The sequence below is a fragment of the Anas acuta genome, chromosome 20, assembly GCF_963932015.1.
Source record: "Anas acuta chromosome 20, bAnaAcu1.1, whole genome shotgun sequence".
Classification (NCBI taxonomy): Eukaryota; Metazoa; Chordata; class Aves; order Anseriformes; family Anatidae; genus Anas; species Anas acuta.
In genome coordinates, this window is record NC_088998.1 from 3316759 (window position 1) to 3341442 (window position 24684).

At 42.2% G+C, this 24684-nt stretch overlaps 1 long non-coding RNA gene across 1 annotated transcript in view; it reads left to right on the forward strand.

The window, feature by feature from the left end:
- The window catches only part of LOC137842545 (uncharacterized), a 45674-nt gene extending 23140 nt beyond the window's left edge, over window positions 1-22534 (forward strand). The window contains exons 2-4 of the long non-coding RNA XR_011089102.1: window positions 2612-2757; window positions 21560-21763; window positions 22109-22534. This is a non-coding gene — a long non-coding RNA (uncharacterized lncRNA). The remainder of the gene's footprint in view (window positions 1-2611; window positions 2758-21559; window positions 21764-22108) is intronic.
- The last annotated feature ends 2150 nt before the right edge of the window (window positions 22535-24684 follow it).

The following is a 24684-nucleotide window of genomic DNA, read 5'->3' on the forward strand; positions in this document are numbered from 1 at the left end:
TTTGTCAGAGAGCTATGACTCTATTTAGTGTTCTCTACTGGGAAATTCAGAGGATCTTGACAACGTAATTTTTAATTAAAAAGTACTTTTTGGAAACTTTAACCTTGCACATCTCACCACAGCTGAATATGATGTGTGTATTCTCTCAAATGAAAATAAGTATCTTTCCAGAATCCATAACATTAACAACCTCAAGGGGTATTATTTATATCAACAGCAAGGCTCATTCTGCTTTTGCTTGCCTTGGGGAGACATCAAAAATTAATTAACTTAACCTGGAGATTACCACATCGTACTCATAGCTATAGTATGCGAATGTATTAACCAACTAGACTAACATCTGTTGTGTGGGGCTCTTTCTTCCTTTTGTCTGTTCCTTCCAAATAAATCTTTTTTTTTTTTTTTTTTTTATTTTTTTTTTACATTTTTCAGAGAATAAAAATCTGCATTTTATTCCTTTTAATATATTTTGCTTTGACTGCTTTGTAAAATGAAAACCCAATGACAGCAAAACAGAACAGCGACAGCTGAAGTGCAGCTTTTCTTCTTTGTCCTTTCCTGTTTAATATTTCCTGCCTCTTCCAGTTCATGCACAGAATAGCAAAACATACCTTTTTTTTTTTTCTTTTCTGTTTTTCTTCTATCTACCGCTGCTTGTGCTAGATCAGCTGTCCATGGAGCTGTGCTGAGAGCTAGGCAGAGGACTGAGCAGCTTGAATCAGTTTGCCTTGCAGCATGGGCATGGCTGCAGTTACCTAAAATACCCAGGAGGCGAAGGAGGAACAGTTGTTAATCCTGCCACCAGCCATTCTCTCATAGAGCTGTTTCATTCTATGGGGTCATGGAAGAGATGTTTTTGTACTATCCTATACAGAGACACAGCCTAATGACAATGGCTCACAGTGAGTTTGAAGCACAAAGTCACTGTCCTTGTGCTGAGCAGGGTTTGTGCCCGTGGGACTGTGGCTGTCACCGTGGCACATGAGGGCCATTCACTGGCAGCACACTTGGGTTTGTCTGTAAGGGCTGACTGCCTAACAACCAAAGGTTTTAAATCCTTCTGTTTGCACATGTTCAAGGTATCAGTGATCCGTAACTCATACGAGGGCTTTACCAGGAGTTTTATCTATAATTTGAAGGAATTGTTTGCACCAGCCTCTGATGTAGGTCTGAGTTCGTTCATGGAGTAGCCTGACTCAGTCGAACCAGGAGTGAGCTGACTTGTTCTCGTCTTGCTTGGTGAGTGAACAGACCAGAAGAATGGGATGCTAACACCAGACCCCAGATCCCCTCTAAATGTACCTCAGTACCTCAGACCACAGAATAGCACATGTCTGTGCGGGTACCAGTTATAACTATCACCACAGGCTAACCTGCAGCAGGATAATCTACAATTACCATCCACTTGTGCTCACTTAGCCCAGATAACAAATGTTCTGGCACTGGCACTGGTGGGGGGGCTCTGTGCTCTGCCTAAGTCCCAGCCCAGCCATCCCCAGCCTACAAGGACCCTGGATGGTTCCCGTGAGCACAGCTGGGCTGTAGTGAGCGGCACCGATCTGCCGGGAGTTGCTGAGCAGAGATCTCTGCAGGCTGATTCACTGTCTGCAGGCGATCTGTGGTTGGGTAACTGGATCTTGCTGCCGCCTGCCTTGCTGGCTGAAGCTGCTCTGGGAGTCCTTGCAGGATGCTCACGCATCCTTTAGGGAAGATCTTCTTTAATATTAAAATAAACAGATGGCTTGGTGGTTTCTGATATCATAAGTATTCTTTCCTGTGAACTAATATTACAGTTATTAGTGGGTTTATGGCCATTCAAAGAGTTCTTTTATTCCATTCTCCTTTTTCATCCCACAGACATGCTGGTTTTCTAGTGTCTGTTCTACACGTGTAAAGAACATTGCTCTCCCTGTGGTTCTCGACAATGCGTTAATCTGTTCCTAATGTGATTTCAGGGTCATCATGTGAGGCTGGGATGTGTCTGTTTGGGGATGTGCTGATCATACGTCTGTGTTAAGAACACTGTTGACAGCTATAGGCTGCTGGATGTTCTGAGCGCATCTTTAGGCATGAAAGCATACTGCCAATGTAAAGATAAGGTCAGGTTGTAGGTTGCCATGAAACAGAGGTGTCAGGAACCCTTCCTTGCAGGCATCTCAGGAAGAAACTTGCTGGTGGGCACTTTTTTTTTTTCCTTCTTAACAATTGCTTGAACAGAGGGAGAAATTAGGGCTGGGGTGAGAATGGTCCATGACCATCTAAATTCATGCAATTGCAGTTGATGAGGCTTTTTTTTGGTTTGATTAAAACAAAACATTAGGAAGTGCTATGGGATTGCAACACAGGCTGGACACATTGGCAGAATCTCGTCTATTAATTTGGGAATCCTGAAAACCTTGCTGTACTACCAGACTGCAGAATCAGGATACACCCTGTATCAGAGTAAATTTATGGATTTAGGGTCTGTTCCTTTCGAAGCAAATTGTGGGCAGATCACTGCTCCAGATGCCAGAAGCCACTGACTGGCCACATTCCCACAGTACAGCCCAGATTTCTGCTGTGTATGTGACTCTAACACAAAGTTATTGCTTTTTGTATGTTTTTTTTACAGTTCAAGATGGTGGGAGCAGTGTGTGAACTGTGTTGCAGCCCATCGAAATGGTGTTTTCTTTCTCTTTCATCTCTTACGAGCACAAAATGCTGTATGCCTTGGAACATGCCATGAATGCATGCTGGGAGTTCCTGGAGGTGCTTAAGGTAAGGAAATCAGCCTCGTGCAGTTTTACTTGGGTTACCGAGTAGGTCCTGGAACTTGGTTTTCTCAGAACGGAGTCTTCGTGTTGTCCTGAATGCTGCTCAATGGTACAGGTCAAAATCATGCATGAGAGAGAGGTAACAGCTGAGTGTTACTGACTGTAACCACCAGTGTTTGAACCCCTGCACTTTCCCTGCTGTATTCAGCACTACAGGCAGTCTGTGAGACTACAGGGAAATTCCTTGAGGGGAGATTTATGTTTTTCCTTGGGGTACTTTTTAGGCTTATGAGATAAAACCAGATGCTGGATGTCTGTATAGCATAGCACAATGGCATGCAAAGATGTTTGTCCACAGTTTAGTAGGAGGTAATGAAATTAGCATATCATTCCACAGCCCAATTAGCATATCATTCCACTTGCATTATTTTCTTTCTCTGAGGCTGACTGACACAGCTGTACTGAGCTAGCTGGTAGATTTTGCTTGGGATGGATGCACGGCATTGTACAAAACAATCTTCCTGTTAATCAGCACCTTGCAAAATTTTTTATTTTCTGTACTTTCTGGAAACTTGTCTTCTGTACTTGGCTGCAGCCATTGTATCACACCACTTTATACCCATCTCTCTCCAGCTGCGTTTTTCCCCAGATTGTTCTGCTTTTCAAAGCACGCTTTCAGTCACTAGTTTCTCAAGTTTGCCAGTCCTGATCTCTGCTCGTAGCAGCCCACCTGCTTAGAAATGCAGCTGCCTTTAGGAATACCTGCTGCCCTCACTGAGTAACTTCCCTGCAGACAGACAGTCCTCTGGGGATCATCAGTAAGCCTCTCAAAATGTTGGAGGAATATCAGATTCTCATGTTCTCTTTTATGAAATACCCTCCTACTAGAAGGAGAAATAAACACTTCCCTTACAAGCAGTGTATTCATTATTTGTGCCTTCTAGGGGCTCCTTCTACTGATACCTGCCTCTGAGACACACAAATCATTAGTTTAATTTCATATGTGTGTTTTCTACTCTTCTGTTTTCAGGGCAGTGAAGATGTTGGCATTTATCCAGTCAACCTCCCATTAACAGTACAGTTATTTTGCTACAGCTCTCCTGAATGCAGTATCTGTTCATTTGTTCACATATTAGATTATGGTAATGTAAAAAATACTCCTTTAACCTTGCTTCAGTCAGGACTCCGAAGAATAGCCTGCTTCATGGGTGGTGCTTCAGGCAGTTAATTAACCAAGGCATAAACGATATTATTTACCTACACTGTCTTTTTGTGTCTGCCAATAATGTTTAATGTTTCAAAATTAAATTGGCCAGAGGAATGGAAGAATGCGCTCAGTGGCTTATTATCCTCTAATAAGACATTCCATCGTTTCACAAATTCATACTGTTCCTGATTCTTCATCTTGCACCACTTCTAAGCCAGAGAAGCAACACGCCATGTGTTGCAGAACAGATGAACAGGCACCAGCACTATCAAAAGCCTAGATGGTGGTGCCCTAGCTCAGGGCAGGTAGTCTGCACCTCCTGGGGCAGAGGAACACTGCCAAGTTTGTACCTTAAGAGAAAATCTCTTTTCAGTCCTAAACCTGGCAAGCCTTGACATGTGATCAAGACTACTGCTGATACATTAGAACAACTAGTAAAGCCACGGTACCATCTTTGAGAACTATTCTACTCTGACCAGTTGGAAACAGCTGGAAATAGAGCATGTGATTTAGCAGAAGGAAACAAAACTGTGCGTGAGCTGCTAAATGTCATGCTCACTCCCAAACTCCTAGAGGCAGCCCTGAAGCATGAGAGGTAATTTGCTGTCTGAAGGAAAATTCTGAAAGCAAATCAGGAAGACTTTTAGCAAAGCTGTATGAATTTGTCCCCACCTTTTTCCTTGTATCAGCATTAGGGAAAGTAGGTACATAACCAGGCAGTACCTTTTCTTTGCAATGAAGTGCAAGATGGGTATTTGTGAGAGAGTCTCTCTTTCGTGTTTGTTCTGTGAAGTTGAGAACTGCTGATGTAGCGGAACTCTGATCTGTAAGTATCAAAGCTTCCTTTAGAATTCGCATTCTAAAAGAGTAGTCCTCACGAGTCTTATCCAGGTTTAACCCTGCAGAAAAATCTGGAGGATTTCCTTCCTGCATAGTATGATCCTATAAAAGTTGGTTGGTGTCTACCTCAGACATTGGATTGTTCAGTCCTAGGGTAGGACATCAAATTTGCCAGCCTTTAAGAATTTCCCACATTCAGTGGTCTTGTACAGCTAAGGAACCATCATTCATTTGTCAAGTTCACTTGACATCTTTAGAAAAGGCAAATTTGCCAGCGTGGCTTTCAGAAGTTCCAGTGGTCAGTAAAGATGTCTTAACATGGATAAAAAAGAAGCCAAACTCAATTTATTTTAAATCCTGAGATTAGACTTCTTAGAAACAAGTAGCAGATATTCCATTTCAACAGAACAACATCAACAAAAAAACAGCTGAAGTGGAGGGATGCTAGACTGCAGCCCAAGAGCACAGTATTAAATTCCTGGTGCAGGCTGTCACTTCTTGTGTAAGTAGCTGCAGATCAGGAATGTATTTTGTGCTTATATATTAAGTAGGTTAATATTTCTCTCCCTGACAAAAGTGTTTGGGGAAGAGAAATGCAGTCTTTTAGGGGTAGGTGGAGGGAGTATCTTTTGCTCTTGGAGTCCAGCAGTGAATTAATTGTCCTTTATTCAGAATAACTGTAAAAACTGATGAAGTTCATTGTGAAAAGGGGAAAAAATGCTCTAACAATAGTGAAAGTCTTCAAAGTGACAGGCAGCATGGCAGTCTGGTCAAAGACATAACAATGATTGCATCTGGGTACTACAGTAAGCACCATTTGGCCCGCTTCTGAGGAACCTACAAAAAACCTCCCAGTTATATATGATATGTCATGTGTGGCCCCAAACCAAAGGCATCTGTACAACTGCTGACCTCATTATTTGGCATTCTCCCGGTGTCTTACTGTGGAGGCCAGTCTCCCAGAGCACGTAAACTGGGTGCCTTGCCTCATTTCCATCCCTGAGACTGCAGTCTCCTTGTCTTAGCTATCACTTGCAACTATCTCAGTCTCTCAGTATGTTCAAAAGAGAATTAAAGGGAGATGGAGCAGGGGGAGGAAATCCGTTTCAATTTAGAAACCATCTGGGCACCACAAATTCTATTAGAAAAAGATCCTGGAAAAGGGAGTTTTCAAACTGAAATAAACAGTTTCTTCTTGAATATCCATTTGGAATGTGTCAGTTTAGCTGAAGAGGCTTTCAGACTGCTCTCCACTTACAGCTTGCCAAGGCCATGGGTGAAAGGGCAGCTTGGGAAAAAGATTCTTTGAGTTTGCTCGCTAACAGCACTTCAGAAATAATTGGTTGCGAATGATGCATAAGCTTTGACAAGGCCTGAGGATCATCCATCATCTGATATGGGGAGTCACTGTGCACAAGGTCAGGTTAGTGCAGAGCCAAGATGAAACTAAGTGCTGAATGTGCTGTAGTGTCCCTAAAAAAAAAAAAAAAAACTTCTCAGGGTTAACTGAGTGCTCTCTTGAAGGCACCTAAAAGTCTGACTGGAACTTAAGTTATAACAAAAAAAAAAAAAAAAAAAAATGACCTATGGTAGGAGTGCTTATAAACCCCCAGGTACTACAGAACAAATTTTTGTGGAGTTTCTGGACAAAAGTCAGACTGAAAGACACTCACACCATCCCACCCCCCCCTCCAAAAAAAAAAAAAAGATAATTCTTCATCATGTTTTTTTTTTTTTTTTTTTAATCCTCTTTTCTATATTTTCAAATATAAATGAATATATTTAATTAATGCAGAACAGCACTTGACATTTTAAAAAGTTGACTTGGCCTAACATGCAGGCTTTTTTGAAGACTGTAAGATCAAGAAATTCATTAATATTTCTACTCTTTGCATTGATTTTTTTCTACAGAAAGAGTGTATAATTTATTTAACATTTTCAACAAGCAATAAGGAGAGATCAAGGCAGAAAGACAGGGCACCATTTCCCATTCAGTTTTAGAAAATAAATAAATAATCAGATGTATCTTCTCTGGCAGCAAAGCTCATTGAAGAAATTTCAAATTGCGTGCTACGCTTTACTGCCCTCAGTAGCGCTGAGGCAACTGTCCACACGTGGTTCTGAACAAGATTGCTGAAGTGATCTAGCCTAAAAATAATTTTGTTTAGGGATTTTTTTCAGCCAGGTCAGTGTGTGGCTTTGGAGGGAGTGGTACCGACACACTGGGAGGGGACTGAGGGTGACAGCAGCGAGTTTCCTGCACTGTCCAGAACAAAACTCATCATCAGACAGCGCTGGAACCTTGAAATTCTCAGGCAGCTCTGAAGAATTGATCTCTTAGAACCTAGTCAAAACACAGTGGACTGCACCTCATATTTGCAATGGTGACATCTTCTTTTTCCTTATCCTTGAAGTAGTGATATAGTTTGGAGGGGTACATTCAGCCAGATCTCCAGTGTGAAAACGAAGGATGGGATAATGATTTCTTAATCTGTGCTCAGTAGTACCTGATTTATCATTAAACTGTCTCCTTGAAAACAAGAAGTATGTTCATGGAGCGCTTACAGCAGGAAGGAAAAGTATTGGATTGTCTCAGAGGTTGGGGAATAACTAGCAACAGTCTGACCCAGCATCTTCGCAGTCACCTTCAGATCGCTTCCCTGGTTACAGAAGTCCCATCTTTCTGGTCTTCCTGTTTTGTTTTAGGAATCAGTGTTAAAATATCTAAATGCTCATTCTGGAGTTTTTAAGAATACAAAATGCTAATGAAGTATTTCACTCTGGAAGGAAATCCAGGAGTGAATTACAGCATGGGTAACATCCTCGACAAAAGTTCTCTGGGCGAATGGAAAAACATAGTGGGTAGACTCACTGGTTAAGTATTCTGCTGCTGTCGTCTCACATAATTTGTTCATGTTTGGTATCCTCAAAAATGCATAAGGGAATTAGGCCTGCAGATTCCATCAGGATTCAGTAGGACTTGGTTACGCTACTTCCATGGGCTGTTTTGTAAACAAAACCCATTACAGTCACCTTTGTTCTTCAGCACATGCTTGTGGCTCTCGTCACTGCTGAGGAAACATGATCTTGTACAGATGCCACTATCTGACTTCTGCTTTGGCATACTGTGACAGCTTGCTATGCTGCATTTAGTATATGGATTGTACGGTAACATGTTATTGATATACTAACCCCATGGGAATTTTCTGTTATTTTTCACACTAGGTCTTGAAAGCTTCACTGTGATGTTCCTTTCATGCTTCTGAAACTCACTTGTTTTCTTCCACCGCCCCACAAGACAGTTATGCTGTAGCAAGAGCAGGCAGGCTGCCTCAGAGTCACAGATCATGGGAAACCATCGCTTAAGAGGCACTGCAACCTGCTTACTAAGCAGAGCAGCGCTACAGCTAATACTCAGCAGGCTCCATGACCTGTCTTGCTCTTGACCTAAGATACCAAAAGCCCAGGCCTGGGTTGTCTCAGAGGCTGCAGGCAGCCCAGCAGCTTGCAGCTGTGCTCCTCTGACCAGCTCAGGGTCAAGCCCTCAAGCACAGCAAGGAAAACATGATGATGGCAGGCCACCAGCACCGAGGCTGTTCCCTCCCGCAGTAATAGATAAGGTAGTATCTATTTTTGGTCCCTTTCAGGTCTCAGTGTAAGATCCCAGTTTGAAAAGGTTTCTCCAGGGCAATGTACCCTCTGCAAGTGCTGTGGGCTACCACAGAAAAGACAGTAAAGAGGAAGAAATATGCATAGGAATTGTGAGGGTATCAGGGCCCTGAGGGCACTCATAGCCTTGACAGCACTGACCAGCCCTGGTGGCCTCTGCCCCCTCCATGCACTCAGAAGGTCAGTTAACACTCAACCCATGGGACTTTATGCCTAGCTCAAGCTGAGCTGTAGGATCCTGGTCTCCAGCTCAGACACAGCCATGCTGAGGCATGGACCCCATAGATCCGTATCCTGACCCATGAAGTGATTTCCTGGCTTGGTTTCAAATCTGCCTTATCACTATGGACCTGTCTGTGATCACTGGGGCTGTCTGACCCTGGCCACCACCAATGAACCTAGCACTGACTCACCAGTTTGTACTTGCTTCTGGCTTGGCCTTGAACCTGCTTCATTGCTATAAATTTGTCTGAGGATCGGGACTTTTCCTTGAACCTGGCTTCCACCCTCTGGTCTGCCCTGCTCACCTTGTTAGGGACCTGGTGAGGCCTCTGTCCTGCGGGTCCCAGGATTGCTGCTGGCTCCTCAGCCCTTTGGAAGCAGCTGACACTGCTGCACCCTGGCAGAGAGACCATGAAAGCATTTGGATATCTATGCCTGCATGCTCATGAGCTTATTGGACTTAAACTTATAAAGTGTATCCATTCAGTGTCTGTAGTAGCAGGGAAGCATCCTTGGTGATCCAACTGATTCCTCTCAGATGCATGCTGCTAAAATGCACATGAACAGGAGCCACGTATTGAAGGTAAAGTCTGAGAGACCTAGAACAATCTAAAGAATTAGTGTACTGTAGTGTGCTTACCACTGAGAAGTATGCCTTTAAATGTCTGTGATTGATAAATCCTTCTTGTGAGGTGTTGGGGATTTGGGAATTACTCTTCTGATTTTTCTTAGAAAGCAAAAACTCTTAGGAATGGACTGGTGGAAGCTGTTTTTTCTTTTAGCCTTATTCATGTTCCTAAGCTGATTAAATGAAGCTTTGGTTAATGTGTGTCATGTCTCAACATGATGAGAATGAAGTGTTTCATGAGGTTCAGGAGCCAGGGCAGACTTCTGGTTATATCATAAGAACTCAGATTACACTTTAAAGGCAGCTTACCTCTTTCTTGCTAGTTGTTTTTGCCAGTTGTGTCCTCTTAAATCATTTCTGTTGGTAGGTACCATGACCCAAGTTCCAGAAGGGATTTGGGAATGCAGAATTAAGTGCTGCAGTTCTGTATAAACACTGCATGGAAAGTCTTTGATGCTTCAGATATTAGAAGGAGGGAAAAGAATCATAGAATCATCATGGACTCAATCAGGTTGGAAAAGACCTCTAAGATCATCTTGTCCAACTTTTAACCTAGTACTGAAGTCCACCACTAATCCATGCTATTAAGCTCTACATCTCCATGTTTCCTGGAAACCGCCAGGGATGGTGACTCTAGGAGCAGCCTGTTCCACTGCTGCACAGTTCTTTCGGTGGAGAAATTCCTTCATCAGCTTCGTTGCCCTTCTCTGGACATGCTCCAGCATCTTGAGGAAAAATAAACAAACAAACAAACAAACAAACAAAGAAAAACCTCTAAGTAGGGCGCTATTATCTTCAATAAGGCAAGAAACACTGAGGACAGGTTGTATTTTACATCTCATCCCCTTCCATATCTTGAAAGAAGGTCTTTTCCAGTGAAAGTGAGCTGGTGTCTGTGCAATCAAGATGCAATTTCCTTTTCCAACCACAAGGCAACGTGTCACCCTCACTCCCTTGTTTGCCTAACTGAAGAACTGTAAATGTTGGCTTCAAAGTGGAACAGCTTTAGGTAGAAATGAAGGAAAAGATTCCTTGCTCCTCTACTGTAGAGTAGCTTCTTGTATCAGGCACTATCCTGAGGTGTGAGCACGGCTTTCAGACTACTAAAATGGAGAAATGAAATCTGTGAATAGAGGTGAAACTAAACTCACTAAGTTTTCTCCTTTCAGTACAAAATAGTTTAAGTCTTCATGATTTATCATGCAGGAAGGAATGAAACAATAGAATAGAAACTAAAAACCATGATTCATTGTTTCCCCCCCCCCCAAAAAAAAGAATAATTATTTTAGATAAAGGACTTGGCAGAAAGATGATACGTGGTTTAATCTGGAAAGCATGTAATTATTTAGTTCTAGTTATCTCCCAAATGCTGTGTAAAAATTCTAGCCACCTAGCAAGTTATGGACAAAGCATTTTGCCCAGTTCTGAAGGTCGCTTTGTGATATGCGGTTGGCCTGCGTGAGTCGCAGGATTTTCTGTAAAAGAACTCCATTTCTGCTAAATAGATTTTGTACAAAACAGCTTGTTTTTGCCAAACTGACCTGTTTTTCAAAATCACAACCAAAATAAAAACCCTGGAATTGCGAGCCTATACCCAATTCTGTAAGAATACTTTGCACATGCTTAATGTGGATATGTATCTGCTAAAGAAATGGGGTGAAACCAACAGCATAATTTTAAAAGGCCACCAAACAATTGCTGGCTCCCTTTAGTGTTCATATGTTGTTTCCTTGTAACAAAATCATTAAAACTATCTCTCGTTTTATTAGTACTTCCATATAGTGTGTGTACAGAGCTCTCTTGTCTGACAGGAAGAATCTTCTAAGGCCAAATTAAGATGCTTGCTTTGTCTGTGAAAGAGTTGGGATCCAGTTTTTCTGTTTTAAGTACTTGGAGGGAGAAGAGGCTCTCAGAATCCTCTGATCCAGCCATATATCACATGCCCGTTGCAGTTGTCTTGTGACAAATTCAAACCTCACTCCTGTTTTTCAAGGCCTGATTCTCCATTTATACTGGCTTTATGTAGTAATTTCACTAGGATTATTCCTGATTTAAACTGCCATTTTGAGGGGACAACCAAGACACTGATATTTAGCTAGCTAAATAGACACACATGGGGAGAGAAGAGGCCTGAATGTATGCCTACAGAAACATGGAAACCAAAACTCCATTATATGCTCGTGACAGACCACATTGCCATTACCTCACCTGACAGTGCATCAAAACTTTTACCAGTCAGAACAAATAACCCTAAAATGAGGTTATAATGCTTTGCTATTTTTGAAATCTTTTATCTAAGAAACGTAAAGCTGAAGGAATTCTTTTCTGGAAGACTCATAATTGCTAGAGTGGTTTGCATTGTGTGTATTTCCCCCAAATCATTTTCATATGAGTATTGGAATGCACTGCAAAATCCCTCTACTTGCCTTTGGGGATGTTCCAATACTCCTCCAGAAAGTCTAAAGTTTTAGGGATTTTCTGGGATTATTTGACTTCAACTGGAACGTGCCTTGCTTGTACTGCAGACAGAAGAGAAATGAAGTCAGCGTGTTTCTCCAGAAGCTGAGCCTGTGTGTATAAACACAGCACTTCCACTGGTAACTCTTTGTTGGAGAAGACTGTAAGTGTGTCTTTGTGCACAAGAGAGGCCTCTTTGTCGCTCAGGTTAACAGGTCATTATCACGATACAGAAAAATTAATAAAGCACAAAGAAACAAGAAAGAAAGAACACTTCTTTGCCTAAACAGAGGCAGTTCAATGGCCATGGTTTTCCTGCAGACAAGTATATCCTTGTCAGAGCTGGGTTACAAAATGGAAAAAAGTGGGAGAAGGTCCCAAGGGAAAAATGTGTGGGAGGAAAATAAAGGTCATCATGATGGGGGGACTATGACAATGTATGAGACAACTGAGGAGAACTTGTCCTGGGCTGCCAAGAGCCAGTTTGGGAACAGACCTGTATGGGAGCTGATGTGAACCCAGCATCTTTAAGCAAGATGAGATCTAATGCCATGCAGATTGCTTCACTAGTGCAGCAAGCAGCATCTTAAAATCCTCATACAGAGGGAACAGCTAGGATGAATTATAAAAGCTTACTAAAAGGTCTTTTTATATGCATTAAAAAATCGCAATTGAAACCTTCTGAAATAGATGGAAACATCCATTTAAAATCTTGCTACTGCAGGGTTCTCTGGTCTGAAAATGAGGAGAGTAAATTCAGGTACAAAGAAAAAATTATCTTCTTTCCTTAGCAATAGATTGTTACAAGACCAATTCTGACAGCATATTCGTATTTCACCAGAATGGCTGAAGTTTTCACCTGTTATCCCAACATAAATATTGTAGAAGCACTGAAGTTTTGAAAGCCTTTTATCTGAGCTGTATCTACTCTTTTTCTATTTATTGTATTAAAAACTAGCCAGTAAGCTTCTGTCTTTCTAGGTTTTGTGGTTATAAAGTTTACCAAAAAAGTGTCTGTTGCATTTTTGCAGTCACTGGGAAATCTAAGCATTTCTAGGTGCTTGTAGCAATTGTTTGGAGCCACTGAGCAAACCAAGTATTTCCTTTCCCCCCACAACATGCTTGTTTTACCGCTGGCAGGTACAGTAAGACTTAAAGAATTTTAGGATTGCCTTTGTGCTGTACCTCATTCTTCTACTGTTCGCTTACATGGGGCTTTAGGTACCACCAGCTGTGCCATACATTCTTTAAGACTCTTTGTTGTATTTAACACTTTTTAAAAGATTTTTTTTTTTTATAAGCAATGCCAAAAGCTATGAACGTAAATGAATTCTTAACAGGAACGCTGTTCATGTGGCAGCCTAATTGTTAACAAGCAGTGATGACCTACTATCATAGTAACACTGATGATTCATTTCAAGAGGACCAAGGACCTTAGATTTTTTGGCTTTTTGCACAAATGGCTGGTATGAAGAAGCACTCTGGTATCACCTGAAGTCACTGTCAATGGTCGCTGAGCTGCCGTCAGTTCCCAAAGCCAATAAGTGAGAAGACTTCATTATAAATTCATATCATTTGAGGACATACAGACTTACGAAGACTATCGTTGAAATAAGACCTAAAATAGGATCAAGAAAGTTTCATTTGGAAATGCTGCACTGGATTGTGCGTCCTCATCAGCACACTCCTGGATTCCACTCTTGTGAGGATGACGTTTTCTGGTCTGGATAATTTAGATATAATAGGAATAGCCCAGCCTTCTGAAAAGGCTGAGGACTGGTAAGCAGTAGGAGCTGAATGTTCGTCTTCACAGCAGTAGCACTCCCAATGACATTAATGGTAACTGCAGGCAGCAGTAGGCACACGGGGAGTCTGCTTTCTACAGAAGCCTTCAGCTGCAGCCTGTGCGAATTTCACCAGCATAGGATTTATCTTGGAACAAAGGTAATGGGATGTAGCTTGTTGTCTACTCTTGTTAGGCATACTGCTTTTCTTGAGAAGAAACTAAAGAAATGAAGAAAACAAATCCAATGGACTTTTGTTTGTTTTACTGAATCGGTTGCATAAAGTCTGGCGCAAGCAAGCATTTACTACAGGGTATTTTGCCAAGTTTAAGATCCTCTTCCTAGATGCGCCATGTTTCCAATGCATTTCAGAGGGGGGATTCCTTCCTGCTAATCCTTTTTATAATATTTACTCAGGGGAAGCAGTGTCTTTTCCACACAGTGATCCAAATTCACTGCCTGCGTAAATTCACAGAAGCCAATGCAATTGAGTTGCCAACGAATATGGGCTCCCCATCCTTCCAAGGCTGAAATAAAATGCCCTACTAGTAGGAGACCGTATGAGAAAGAGTTCAACCTATGACCACTAAAGATAGAGTCAGCTTGACAAACTTGCCAATTTTTTGACTGTTAGTACCATCCACTATGCTATTAAGCACGTTGTCTTTCTATGTCTCCATTTGTCATTGAGACCACTGCCCCTTCCAAAGTAGTGCTGGCATCCCGGCTGTTCCTCCTCCCACAGAGGCACTGAGACCTGACCTGAAAGTAGGTCTCTCGGCTATTGCAAGCATGAGAAAATAACCCTGCCAGCATAGAAAATGAGTATGTTTGCATTGGGGTTTTATTCTAGGTTTTATTTTTGCATACAAAGAAATGAATTAAAAAGTAACTGGCAAGTAACGTGACCAACAAACTGCTTGAGCTTCATTTAATGTTTTGAAGAGTCTTAACTCTGAGTGTGAGAGAACACAAAGACTTGTTTTCTCTAAATCTTCAGAGCAAACACAGAGTATCTCCGATGGAAAGTATCAATCTAAGAATTGTTCCCTGGAGAACATTTAAGACTTGCTTGCATTGACATCATGGAAATCGTCTGGGGATGCAGTGATCAGAGGTCAGAGGGGCTGATTTTTGTGAGGAAGCATTTTGGAATTCTGTTTTTGGAAAGCTAACGAGAACTGGCTAAGTATGAACATCAATTTTAATTCAGAGTGCTCTCAGAAATAATTGGAGCAAGTAGGCCTCTTTGGGCTCTTGACTTATTTTTTGATGATGATTATTTTAAATGCTGTGCACTATCTGTGGAAGGCTACAGTTTAACTAACATGATTAGTCAAAGTTTACTAAACAGGAAATTGTACACAAACATGCTACAAAGGCATGCCAGGAGGCCATGCAATGTGATGGTTGTATCGGCTCTCGGTTTTGCTGCAGATCCATATTTCAGACACTGAAATGCTTAAAGGAGCTCAGAATTGCTTTCAAACAGTAACAAGTGTAAGTCTCAGTTCCAGATTCACCTACAAGGGTGACAGTGTACCAAATCTGACTGTGTAGTAAGCTCTTGCAGTGTCCTAACCCTGAGGTTAGAGTCTGTGCAGAATGATGGGACGTGTGGCTTTGATGCTCTTCAGGCACAGCACCGCACTGTTGTACAACTTGGAGTTGTTCTCTAACCATTGATTAGAAATAATCACATATTCCGTGCTTCAAAACCACACAAGACAGAGTTCTTTGCCTTTGCTGTTCCCAGGCTTTCCAAGGATGGGCACCGCACCATTGAGCTTTGTCATTTGAATCCCCTTTGTGCATCTTCTCTTCTGCTTTGCAGAGGCCATGCATGAGCTCAGTGAAAGAGCAGTTAATCAAACTGCAGCCTCACTCTCCTGATGGGCATCTTTCGTTTCTTCCCACTGTGCCTGAAGGAAAAAAATGTTAAAGCTAGAAACTTTAGGAGTTGTCTAAGAGACCTACCTACACAACTGCCATTTACTTCAATGTCTGTAGCGTGGCAAAGTCCCACCACTACATGTATTTTTTGAGTTATTTTTATGTGAGTGTGTTTAAAGTTGAAAGGCTAAACTTCCTGAAGTTGGGAGAAGTCAGAATCAAAGCTCCTGAGTAACTTGAACTTGGTCCCTCTCTCTGTGTGCATCATGAGACAGTGTCAGAAACCATGGGTAGTTTTCTCTCCATGTGACTCAGAGCTGCCCATGATGAGGATGAGCAACTGCTCTCCTTGTTGTTTAGACCAGTTGCACGCTTTATTTACTGGATAATATTCAAGTCCATTCTCAGTTTTTTTTTTTCCTCCTGTTGCACCCATTACTACTGCATTTTGGTATTTTAAAAGCCCTCTTATATTCATTTCCATTGCACTTGGATATGATGGGATTGATGGGGATATGGGGACACAGCACGTAAGTAATCCCTAACTTTCGGATGCTTACTGAGATATCCCTAATGCTTGTTTTTTCTTCAGAGCATTTAGCAGTATAGAGCACATTATTTCTTCCCAGCTCCCATTGAGTTCAGCTGCAGCTGCGAGTACTTAGTGCTTCTGCATATCAGGCTCCTGGGGCCTGGGTCAAAGAAAGAATGTGTAGGTGGCCACCTGTGAAAAGCCTGGATGAAATGATTTAGCTTCGTGTGACGGCGAGCTTGGTGGTAGAAGCTGATACCAAGTCTTAAGTCTGTATCCAATAGCCAGGGCTATGAGATCATCTTTTCTTTTCTAGCAAACCCTTCCTCATGTAGCATGCGACTTTTTCTAGGGATGAAGTTGGAGCCCTACAGTTTCTATTGTTCTGCAGCTCTAATTCACTGCAGAGTATGGGTGCTTTTTTAACATAAATGAAGTAACTCATAGCAGGAGGGGGATAGTGTGTGGTTATGGCAGAACCAGAAGAGGCTCAGAATAGCTTTGAAGGAGGTAACCTGGTGAAGCATAGGAAATGGAAAGGTACACCTCCTCAGTAGGAGTTGCCGAGTGGAAGGGAAGAAAGATTTCTGAAATTCTTATCTGTGTTGGTTTTCTTCCAGCACATCTTTGTTAGAAATATATTGCTTCCTCCTAATCTGTCTCCTTCCTGAGGGATGGAAACCCAAAAGGGATACAGCGTGGTATAATTCACAAGGAGGCCTCTTACAGCTCCTGCAGTCCTGCTCTGCATTTTCCCTGGGCTCTAGGGACATCCGTGGCAGAGTTATTGTGTGACAACAGTTCTACAACCTTTGTGCTTTTTCCCCATGCTCCTGGGAAAAAAAGAAAAAAAAAGAGAAAAAAAAAAAAGAGTCCACCTCTCCATCTCACTACGAGCAGTTGAGAAAGCTTCATTTTTTCATGTAGGGTTCATTGATGCTTAGAGATACAGGGCTCTGGGGGCATTTACTGGACCTTTGGCCACTTTTCCTGAGAAACAGAAAAGTAAAAGCCAGCGTACACAGCTTTTGCACTTCTCTGCTTTCCTGGCTATGAATACAGCTCTTGCCCACCACCAAAAGCCATAAGGAGACACAGAGATGTTTTTCACTGAGGGCAGTGAAACCTTGAGGTAGCACTGAGAATACTCATAATGACACCAGCTTCTGGAGTTATAAAGTCCAGAAGCTTGCTGAGAGAAGCCATTTTGTTCATTCCCTCTATCAGAGTTTTGAGAAAATCTTGCTCTAGAATGGATGGCTTCTGACAGTCAGTCAGCCAGGGGGTTGGTAAGGGGAGGAGAAGCAGCTCCCTTTATTTGCAACAGATTATGGATAAGAAATGTCCCTATAAATTTTCTCATAACCACTTTGGCATGTTGTCTGTTTTCTCATGGTTTAATCTTTTGAGCTAAATGTAGGACACAGAAACTGTCTGCAGATGAGCTAAGAAGGCTGTTTTCATTTAAGATGGTTCAAGAAGCCTATTCCTAAAGACCACACTCAGTTACTGCAGTTGTAAGAAGTCAGGTCAGCAATTTTTGCTTCAGCCAACACCAAATCTCAAGGATTCCTTCTTCTGCAGTCATCACCAGAACAAGGTAAATTTGATGCTTCCTTGGGAAGGCCTGTAGGTACTGCTGGGGCGTGCTGGTCGTCCACTTTAAGAATCTTCTCCAAAGTTTGAACTAATGTTCATTTGAAGTGTCCACTTCCAAGTGGCATGTGAATAAGCTTTTTTGACTTTTTTCTTATATTCTTGACCAGAAAGGAGCACCGTGAGTCATCCCAGGATTTAGTTTGTGGACTTTGGATACAAAAGCAAAACAAAACAAAACAAAACAAAACAAAAAACAGACAACAAAGAAAAAGCACTGACTTTGGTTGTGTGCCTTGAAACATTTGGTTCCACCTGTCTCCTGCCAGCCACCCTGCTGAACTCTACAACAGTGTGCCCAGGTTACTTTGCTGTTTGTTCTTTGGATTTTTTTATTCCAGACACCTAAGCCTGTGACTAACAGGCCCCTTTCTTCAGTGTTTGGTTCTGCTGGAGTTTTGACCCCTTCCTAGGAAAGCAATGTCCCAATTATTTTAAGAGAGAAAAGTAGATGTGGAAACTGATTGGAAGGAAAACATGAGGGATGGGATAGCAGAACCTGAACCTCTTCATTTTGGGGTTTAAAACTTTCAGTTGATAGAAATCACAATTAGGCAAGATCAGACTAAAAATATTGTGCATTGTTCTAACAACGAAGCAATTAATCTGTTTAATAGCCTACCAGTTAGTGTGGTTTATTGTCTCACTGATAACTCTAAATCAAAACCAGACGTGTCTGCTACAGATCTGCTGTAACTAAAGCAGCAATTAAATCGTGGGCAGACGAGCGATCACAGCATTGCTTTCAGCCACATCTGTGGCTCACCTTTTACTCTCAGACATTCCCTGGTTCAAAAGCAAGGGAACAACAGCAAATGGAGAAAAGTTTTGTTGGTTTTTCACTCAGGTAGCCTCAAAGGTGCCAACCTGGTGCAGGGCTGGACAAGCTCAGCCTGCTTTCTGAAAGGGTTGATCACTGGGTCTGAACAAAAGATTGCTGAGGCTGCAAGGCTCAGTTCTGTGCTGGCCTAGAGGCAACCTCTTCTGTACCAATTAATAAGAGTTAATGTTCTTTTCTAAGACTGTTACTGAAGTGTTTGAGGTGACATGGACGTTTCCACAAAAGCAGCACAGTGTATACCTTCAAGTTACTCCTTTATAGCAAAGAAATTGTTTTCAAATCCATTGTGTGGTTACCTAGAGTTGAAAGATTGTGTTGTAGTCTGTGTCCCTCCTGCAGTCCATTCCTTCCACAAACAATGTGTATTTGTTGGAGGTAATACTGCAATGGAGAATTTAGTCTCCAAAGAGTACTTCGCAAGCACACACAGATCTCCAAATCACAGACATAATGTTTGCACAGCTGCTTTGCTAACCAGGTAATCCAGCCACATTTGCAGGCAAAACCTTTCTAGTTTGCTTATGCCTATATCTGGATGCCCAAAATACCTAACGTCACAAATGGTCAGATCTGTTGGTGAAACCTGTAACATTTGAATGCTGATCCAAGCTGGAAGGTGATGCAGTCTGGTAGAATACCTCTGGTTTCAGCTGAAAAAGTCAGGTAATACCAGCGACTTTTATGACTTTCCTACATGGATCATATAGTTTCCATGTGAAAATGGAGGTAGACTTAGGGTTAAGACCTCCTTACAGCTCCTGTCCTTTGTAAGCTTTGGGGAAATCATCTATCTCAGCCTCATTTGTTTTTCATTCCTTCCCTGTGCCCTTGGTTTTGGGTCCCCCACCCCCCCACCCCTGCCGTGTTTAGACTGTAAGATGTTTAAAAGCACCTATTTGGCTGTCACATACATTTTACGCTACCTACTACACCGAGGCTTGTTCTTAACTGAGTTTCTGGATACTGCTGAACACAGCTGTAGGGTCTGCAAAGGTTGAGTCTATAAATTCTGAGGAAACTGATAGGGCAAATGTCTCTGGTTCCCCAGAGATGCTGGGAGATATTTATCTTTTGGTTATTTGCAAGATTTCTAAGCTATTCTGTTTTCATCAGTACCCAAGGATGCAAATAGCTGGAATAATTGGAATAAAGCTCATTTCTAGTCAGAACCAAGTCACAGGGAGATATTACCCAACACGTTCCTTTGCGTAGGAGCTTGAATCCATTCCATTATTTTGTCAGCCAGTATTTATGGTCTTCTAACCTCTTCCCCATGGCAGTTGGCTAAAGTTTTAAAGCAATTACAAGTCTGGGATGATGTTTGTCAGTTTTCAGAGGGAGTAATTAAGTGCTAACATTCAAAAACAATTCACTTTCTCTGCCTGAAAGGGTCCACTGGGAGACGACCCTTTTCCCTGGGTTGAATTGTTCTTACAGTGTAACTGCCAGAACTAGTCTGGGTGCAGCTCTGAGATGGAAAGAACCTATTTTACCCAACTTCTGTCTCATGTTTTCTTCTAGAGTCTTTCACAGGGGATCCAGATTTCCCCATAAATTTCTACCTAACCTCAGATACACCCTGTTCTGAAATGGCAATCATAACACTGCATTCTGCAATGTGTCCAAACGTCTTTGCCCAATCTGTCCCACAACTGGTCTTCACCCTCCCTGCTGGGCAGATGGCAGTATTCCTAAATTTATCCCAAGTTTTTAGGTTGGGGTAAAAAATACATGTTCACCTCAACATATTAGAAATAATTTGGGTAATGCATTTCTGAGAGCTTTATTGGTTTTAGATGGCTAGAAAGTGTGTTAGAAGCAATTTATTACTTTTAATCTGCTAGCTTTCACATTTCACTTTTTAAATCACCTTTTCTTTCTCCTAACTTTTCTTCTCTGTAAGCAGACCCTACAGAAAGAAACCATTACTTCATTGTGCATTAAAAGCGGCATCGGTCTGTTCATTCCAGGAAGCCTTAAGATCAAAGCTCTCTCCATCCCAAAGCACAGGTCTAACTAGCCACAGAACATCTTTTATCTTTCTCTCATAGTTCTGTATTATTAAAATTGATATGAAATCCACAACTGAACAATTCCTTCTTTTATTTCCTTAAGGCATCTACTATGCATTTCTCAGAAGCATTGGAGTGACTTCTGGGGTAGAGACTGGCTTAAATTGGGCATCTGCATTCAGGGTTTAGACATGGTTTGGATTTAATTTTTAGCACCTCTTTGTGACAGTCTGGGATGATGGCAGTAAGAGAGCTAGTGGGTACTACTGCCACCTTCAGCCCTTGTGAATCAAATTGTTCCTCTTTCTGACATCACCGTATCATGGCCCTGGGAAAGAAGCTAAGCATGATTGTAGGGTGGGAGAAATGCTCTGAAAGAAAAATTACATTGGTTTGAGGTTAAATCTGTGGTTGTAGTCCAAAGATACCCTAAGACTGACTGTCCTTCACAGCAAGCCATCGAGGGGGAAAGCTCACACAGAAATCTGGCAGACAGGAGAACCTTGAGATAGCCTGTGATAACCAGACCAAAAAATAAGGGAGTGGAGTTGATGGAACCTGGCCTGGAAATATACAATTTTCAAGTAACATATGATTTCAATAGGTCACTTCTCCTTGCTGTTTTTTTTTTTTTTTTATTTTTTTTTAATGCCTGCTTATCCAGCACTATAGAGTCTGTTCTATGTTCATACGTTATAAACAACTTATCCTCCAGCCTGAAACAATCCTGCAAAAAGTAAGCCCCCAAAACACTCTACAGATACACAACTTCCATCTATAGATTAATGCTTTAGCACCAAACTGCCAGGCCAGACCACCATGCCTGGCAGCTGGGAAGCACATTGGGAGTTTTGTGTTCTCTCTTAGTGCCTCTCTCCTCCCCTGTGGTGTCATCCCTTTAGTTTCACATCTGGACCCCAGAGCACCTCTGGGTGCCTGCTTGGATGCCACCAAGAAACACATTTTTCATAGCTTTATTGAAAACTGCTTCAATATACTTCAAGTGAGGAGGTGGTGTTTTACAGAGGAGCTGACAACTTCACACCTTTTTTGATGTTTTTCTAGCCTGCACAGGCTTTGCTCGTGACCGATGAGTGCCCTAGGTTTTGTGCTGAGGATGAAGAACTCCAGTTCCAGAGCTCCCAATGAAGACTGCAAGCAGGGGAGTCCTTGTCTGCCTGAGTGCCCGGCATTTGCCCCGCTACGTGCTCTGTTTCTTCCTGCTCGTCCACACAAGCGAATCCCCCCAGCAGCCCTCATGCATTTCAGGTAAGGAACAGCATGAACAAGAGATGATGTCACGTTATTCAGCCCTTCATGGAGCTTTAAAAGGCTGGAAGAGACACTGTATGAGTAATGAATTGTTGAAAAGGTTCATGTCAAGAGGCCACTGCCGCTGCTGCAGGACGTGCCAATGACTCAAAGAAAAGGCAAATGTCTGATTGCTCTGAGCGAGCAGTGACTCATTAACATCTGCCTTTTTCTATTTATACGTGTGAATTCTCTCATTGACTTGCAGATTTTCCTTTCCATTCTTTTTTACAGTAAAACTATTACTATTTTAGGCCTTATACAGACAACTTTTTCCCCTGCCCTCTTCCACTTCTTCCCCAGGAAGGCTTTGCTGCTGAAACTTCCCTTCACGAGGACTGCGGCTCTCAAAGCCAGTCCGTCTGGAACCGGTGGCGTCAGGAGATCCTTCAGTGCCAAAGTGCAGAGCATTTCACAGACAGTTTTGCTAAGAGGATGATGGAGTACAGGAATTCTGGAAGAGGCAGATCCGAAGTGAACAAGAGCTTCTATATGACTGCTCTTGTCCCACTTCCTGGGATGTCTTCCTTGGGAAGGAGGTTTCCCATCGTTACACTCCTCTCCATACCACTGGTGTGTCTAACCCAGTGCACTGCTGATTTTGTCAGTTTGGTCAGATCTATCTTTAGCTTCTACCTCTGCGTAAGTTTGTCTTTTTTCCTGTTAATACATCAAAACACTCTCCATCTGATTCACATTAAAGCCTGCAATTTGCTGCTCATGTTCTTAGCTGCCAGCAGGGTGCTGGTGGATTTCTTTAATTACAGTCTTGGGTATATGCAGTTGTGCTGTGGCATTTTCTGCTTCCAAGAAATGCTGTGTCTAGGTGCTGGCAATGTCTCAGAGGTGAGGGTACGCTGACAAGGCAGCGTTCTTCCTCTCTCCCTGTGCCATTGTGGCCCAAATTCTGGTGACCATTTCCCAGAAATGGAGCGATTCAGTTTGGGAAAGGGTGTGGGACATACTCTTAAGGACAAGTTCAAAATAAGGTGGTTTGTTTAGACTTGTTAATGCTAATGGTTGTCATGAAATGGGCAACAAGGGTTTAGAGGATAAAACTGAAGTTTTACTGACATCTCTCTGATGTATATAAATGATCCCAGTCTGCATCCCCAGCACTTTCTGGACACTAAGCTCCATCCAGCTAAACTTTTCCAGACCGTCTCTCATTTCTTCCCTCCCTCGTGTCTTGGTTGACTTTGGCCAGGACCTGTCTGCACTCCTGGTTAATTCAAGTTAGACCCAAGTCTGAAGCTAGAGCTGAAAATGTTTTCTTAGAGTTGCTTAGCTTTGTGACCACAACCGGGAAGTCACAACCTCCGCTTAAATGAATCTGACTAGTCACTTCTGATTTTGGACACCACAATATAATGAAGGCTTGGATAGGTGCAGTGAGTGATTACGGAGAAGTGAAGTGCTCAAAAGTAGTACCAGGAGAAGAGCATTGGCACCTTCCTTCCAGCCACTTTTTTTGGTTGTTCTTATAGTAAAAGGAGAGATTTGTTCACTTTTGCTCACAGTTTGTGAATCACTTTTGTACGGGAACTGAGTCATCAGTTCTGAGAGTAGACCACTGATATTGATGGTGATGTGCTTTTTTTTTTCTCTCGCTTTTTTTTTCTTTTTTTTTTTTTCTTTTTCCCCAGAAAGCAGAGTGTAGTGATTACTTTAGGTTTGAACAAACCAGTGTTTCTCCGAAACCCAAATAAAATACTTTGCTTGGAAGCATTTGCTCACATTTTAGCAAATTCAAAGAACATTCCTCAGTTAAAAAATGAATTTTCCTTTTAACCACCTGGTGAATGTGATTTCAGACTTGTGTTGGATTTGTGTTTTTGCTGACTCTGCCACCAGCACAAGTTAAGACTTGATCCTGTTTTCCTGCTGCTGATCACAATGTGCAGCCATGCTTCCCAATGTTTAAGGGTTTCTAATGGATTAATTTCTGTGTTGTCTCTCACACCATTAGACTCTTCACAGAGTAGAGTTCTCATTTTGTACATGGCAAAAGGAAAATGTCATACGCAGAAGTCCCTGTCTGTATCCTGCTGCTGACGAGCTGCACGTTGAGTTAAAATAGAGCACAAGCATTGTACAAATGTGATGCGATTCTTTTGCTTGCTCTGCTTTTTAATACCACCATTACGTAGCAGGGAAAACTGACACCATAAAGCTCCTTGGCTATCAGGTGACACCACTGCTGTGTCTCAGGGAAAGCTCCAAACCACAGGCTGCAGGGCTGCTTTTTCCTTAGCGCCTCCATTCTGGATTTCCCCCAGGGGACCCTCATCCAGGAGCAGGTATCAGACAGCCTCATTATCTATGAATCAACAGCCTCTGGTGATCTCATAGCAGATGTATAAAAGTGCAAATTTTAGCATTTTTCAAACCTCAGGTCACTTCAGACCTAGAAAATTTGTTTCTGCCACCCACAATGGAGCTGGAAGAGATTTTCCACGGAGTCTCCCACAGCCACGGAGCTCTTGGCCCCTGCTCTTCATGCAGAAGATGCCTCTTTGGTGGGAATAATCTCATTATAGTATCACCCCCACTTGTCTTCGACAGAGAGCTTTTTGTAATCTCTTTGGACAATCCTGAGGTTGAGGCTCAGACCATTCCTTTAAGAATTGGTGTAGTTTGCTGAGTGTCAATAGCTTTGTACCCTCAGCTGTTGTAAGTTAGTGCACCTCCATAAAAGCCAGTGGGTCTACATTAATTGACATAATCTGGGCTTATGATGGAGTTTCTATTTCTGCAGCAGCCTGCTTCCCTAGAGATAAGGGGACAGGCAGTTTCACAGGATGGGTGTGAGGGAAGGAGGTGAATGGTAGCTAAATGAGTTTTAAAAGGTATGTGTGCAAAATAACTTCCTCAGCTGG